Source organism: Elephantulus edwardii, unplaced genomic scaffold (assembly GCF_000299155.1).
Source record: "Elephantulus edwardii isolate Elephantulus edwardi_28Jun2011 unplaced genomic scaffold, EleEdw1.0 scaffold00137, whole genome shotgun sequence".
Lineage (NCBI taxonomy): Eukaryota > Metazoa > Chordata > Mammalia > Macroscelidea > Macroscelididae > Elephantulus > Elephantulus edwardii.
The window spans coordinates 3,071,546-3,076,552 of NW_006399887.1; the positions used below are offsets into that span (position 1 = coordinate 3,071,546).

A 5,007-nucleotide genomic window follows, 5' to 3' on the forward strand; every position below is an offset into this window, starting at 1 on the left:
AGGTCCTTGGAGAGGGACATCATGCTTGGGAGGGTGGAGGGACAGCGCAGGAGGGGAAGACCCTCTATGAGATGGATTGATTTGGTGACTGGGGTAATCGGGATGGGTGTGTCAGAGGCGGTGCAGTTGACGCAGGATAGAGCAGGGTTTAGGGCTGTTGTGCTTAGGGTCGCTACGAGTCAGAAACGACTCGACGGCACATAACAACAACAACAACAACAACATCCAAGTGGTTTGTTAAATATTTTCATTTAGCAAGTATTTCTTAACCAGTGGTGAACTGCCAGGCCCTATGCTGGAGACTAGGAATCTTAGAGTAAACAGCCCATGGTTCATAGAATTTACATTCTTATTAAAGAAGTGGCCTGGAAAAAGAAATGCACCAAACCAACATATTTGCATGTTGTGATAAATGCTTTAAGGAAGAACAAGGGAAATGTGTTCAGTTAAAAAAGGAGACTTCCTTAGAAGTATTGGTTTGAGGAAGGCAACTTTCAGGAGGTGTGTTTAAACTGAAATGTAAGAAGAGGGAAGATTGGTGCTCATTAAAGGCATGTGTCTGCCAAGGCCAGAGATCAGAAGAGTGTTGGGAATTGTGAAAAATGAGATAAAAGATGTACAAAGAAGTATAATGAGTATGGAGAAAGAATACCAGGTGGGGCCTTAGGTGAAGGTCAGATTATTCAAAGTTTAGTAGAGGGTTCTGGTAACCTAGTGGTAAATAGCTGTACTGCAATCCTGAAGGCATACCGTTCAAATTCACCAGCTGCTCCATGAAAGAATGGGCCATCTCCTTCTGTGTGATTATAAACTGCTTCTGAAAATCTGCTGGAAGGTCAGTTACGAGTGAGTTCTGACTCAATGGCACACAACAACATGTAAGGACTTTATTCTGAGCACAATGCGAAGTCATGGAAGCGGCCCTATGAACACCCAATCAGAACACTGCCCTATCCTGTGGCATCCTCACAATCTCTGACGCTCTCAAGCCCGTTGCTACATCAACCCACCTGTCCGAGGGAATAGATGTTTAAAGCTCCAGAAGAGTCTACTTGTTGGAGATAGAAATTTGGGGTTACAACAACATTTATTAGTTAGTCCTAGAGTCCCATTTTCCAAACTTCTTTCAATTCACTATCTTCCTCGGGCCTTTTTACCTTCTGCAAAAATCAGAGCATACAAGAACTTCTGAATCTACCGTAAACTACACACAGGATTTGGGTATTCCAGAGAAAGTAAAAACCTCAGGATGTGAACATATTTTATTTTTCAAGTAAAATTTGTATTTTATACAGGTTTGCATACAAAGTTCGTATACATTGTTTTTCACAACCGGATATTTCCTATTTCCTTTACCCACCCCTTCCTCTACTCATCAAATTATGCGACCCTATGATTAACCCCCTCCCCCACCCATCCTCATCCCTCTGCTCTTACCTTCCCCCTCTTGGATCCTCATACACATTTTACTAGTAATCTTTCTATTATTACAATAATGGTCTTATACAGTATTTATCTGAGTTATTTCACTTAACATAATGCTCTCCAGTCCCTACCAAGTTAGGTAGTGATTTTCAAAATCATTGCTCCTGTATGCTAAGTAGTATTCCATCATGTGAATATACCACAATTGTTCAACCCATTAGATTGTGATTGGACATTTGGGCTGATTCCATGTTCTTGCGATGGTAAATAACACTGTGAGGAACATTTGTGTACAAATATTCATTTTGTCTCAATTCTAATTTTCTTGGGGTATATTCTAAGCAGTGTAATGTTGTTGTTATTGATTGTCGTCGAGTTGAACACGACTCATAGCGACCCTATGAACAAAAGACCTGAAGCCTTTCTATAACTATTGTCATTTATCAAAGTTCATAGTTACCAGAGGAATGTTGTTTAGGAAGTGGATGCCACTCCTGCTTCCAAAAGCAGTGTAATAGCTGGTTCATAGGAATTTCTTTGTTCAACTTTTATTATTATTATTATTCTAGTTTATTTACAAAATTCTAATACATTGCTTTCTAGACCAGATTCTTCCAATTTCCCTTACTCCCCCCATCAAATTGTACAACCCCATGATTAATCCCTTGTACATCCTCATCCCTCTGCTTCCACTCTTCCCACCCCCTTGGATCCATATACTTATTCTATAATAATAGTTTTATACAATTTTGTCCTTGTGGACTGAGTTAGTTCACTCAGCATAATGCTCTTCAGTTCCTCCCAAGTTAGGTAATTTACAAAATTTGCAATTTACAATAATTTACAAAAGTGCTCCTGCATTCATTGTAGCATTCTATTGTGTGAATGTACCATAATTTCTTAATCCATTAGATTGTGGTTGGACATTTGGGCTGTTTCCATGTTCTTGCGATGGTGAATAATGATGCTATGAACATTAGTGTACAAGTCTCTGTTTGTGTCTCACTTTTCATTTTTTCTCAGTGTATATTCCAAGCACTGGAATACCTGGGTCATATGGAATTTCTATGTTCAGTTTTTTTAGGAAGTGCCAAACTGCCTTCCAGAATGGTTGTTCCATTTTACAATCCCACGTTCAGTGTATGAGTTCCTAATTCTCCATATCTTCTCCAACATTTATTACTTGCTGTCCTGTTAAACTTTGTCACTGCTACTGTGGTTTTGATTTGCATCTCTCTTATTGTCAATGATTTTGAACATCCTTCATGTGCCTGTTGGCTTCCTCTGTGAAAAGTGTTTCCATGGCTTTTGCCCGATTTGTAATTGGGCTGTAAATCTTTTTCTTGTGGATGCCCTGCAGGATTCTGTAAACTTTTTATGTGAGTCTCTTGCCTGAAATGGTAATGCCAAGTGTTTTTTCCCAGTCAATAGGTTTTCTTTTCACCCTGTTGGAAGGTCCCATTCAACAATTTTATCCTCTCCTGGTTGTGTATTTCTGGCTGTATTTGTCAGCCTTTTTATACCATGAGGTGGGCCTTCTAAGGTTCATCCTACTTTGTCTCTTATGATCTTTATGATTTGGGGATTTTAGATCCACCTTCACTGAACATATTTTATAGAGATTCTTTTAGTAGAATATAAACAAGACAAAAGAAAATACACCTATCATTTCAGAAAAGGGGAAAATCCATCAACCATAATGTAGATGGAGTTCCACCGAATTGTGGACATTGCTTCATTAATAACATTCTGAGCACCGCTGTAATCAGAGCTACTTTGATAGACCAAAGACCACGTTTGGACCATGTACAAATGTGTGTACACAAGTTTTGCATTCCAATCACCAGTTATTTTTAATGCATCTTTAAAGAAAACAAAGGAACCAGAAGGGTCAGACAAAGCCTGAGATACAAGTTCACTATTAAAAAATAAACAGGAGGGGAGAGGGTAACAAATGCCTCCTGAGAGCAGGCGGAGTTAAAATGCAGCAGTGGGAATGATGAGAGTGAGGCCTGGTCCTGGGCTCCAGCAGGAAGCAAGGCTCCCAGAAGAACTTCTTCCCTTCCACCTTCTGGGCTGGTAGCAAATGGTCACTTACTTCCCATAGAACTTTTTGTTGAGAAGAAAGATCAGGAGGTTGACATTTACTTTAGCTCTGTCAAATAACTTCATGACTGCAACGCCTTCATACTGTTGTTGTTGTTAGGCTGAGTTGAAAACAGCTCATAGCTGACCATCCAGCAGGTTTTCAGAGGCAGTTAATCTCAAGGGAGGAGACTACCCAGCTGGTGAATTTGAAGCATGTGCCTTTCCCGTGGTGGCTCACTTGTCATCACTAAACCATAATCCTAAGAAGACCTTCCCTCAATTTTCTAGATAAGGAAATGGATCCTCTTAGAGGTTAGCTGACTTTCTCAAAGTCATTCAGTTTATAAATATCCAGGACAAGATTTGAACCCAGTGAGTCCAACTCAAGAGTATTGTTATAACAAATTGTTTTATATTGTTTGAGTTCTTTCTTTTACAATTATTCTGCTTTTCCCTTTAGTAGTACTGTCAATACACGTTATAATCAATCACTAGGAAAGGAATTCTGTTTCGTGGAGGGGAAGAAAAATTAAGAAAACCCTCAATGACTGTCAGGCCAAGACCAAGGTCAAAGGGGAGAATGGAGATTTCAAAGAATATCAACATGTCAACAAAGGGAGTGACCAGCCTCACCCACCTGATTAAACCCCAACTGAAATGTCCCTCCATTTTCTTCCCAAGGACTCTGCTACAGAAGCCTGCCCCAACCCACTTAAGGAACAGTTTTGTTTCTCCCTCTCCAGACCAAGGAATCCTGCCCCGGAGCCCACTTAATAAAGCTGCTTTTAGATTTCTCTTTGTCTCTGGTCCCTTCCTTGAGTCCTTGGCCTTACATGTGAAGATCTAACAATGATAACAATAAATTCAAACATATCAGTGATCATAATGATGGCACAGGACCTAGCAATATTTTGCTTTGTTATAAGGTGGCCACTTAATTTTTTTTAGATTGAAAACTCGTATTCATCAAAAAATTACATAAAAAGTGAAAAGATAAGGAAAATGAAAAGACTTGGATGATATCTTTTGAAACCATATAAAAAAATCTAATAGCTTATTAAAAACTGAATATACATAAACTTTGACAATTTAAAAACTAAAAGACAAATAATATAGTTATAAAATGGGAAAAAAACTTCAATCTATTGCATCATAGAGGACATTTGAATGTCCAAAGTGGAGAGACGTTTCACCATTACATTTAGGTGCATTTCCTTCAAGACTGATCTGTTTGTTCTTTTGGAATCTATAGAGTATATCCAGGAGCTATGGTGGCCTAGTGGCAAGAAGCTGCACTGCAAACTCAAAGGCACACAATTCAAAGTCACCAGCTGTTCTGGGGGAGAAGGATGGGTAATCTCCTTCAATGTGGTTAACAACAACAATTACATAGTATATCCAATACTCTTCATTAACAACACAATTCAAAGGCATTGATTCTTCTTCGGTCTACCTCATGCTTGGGAGGGTGGAGGGACAGCGCAGGAGAGGAAG

At 39.3% G+C, this 5,007-nt stretch overlaps 1 pseudogene; it reads right to left on the minus strand.

Annotated features, from left to right (window-relative positions):
• Window positions 1-3,597, minus strand: part of LOC102859070 — a 9,589-nt pseudogene extending 5,992 nt beyond the window's left edge.
• Window positions 3,598-5,007: the final 1,410 nt, after the last annotated feature.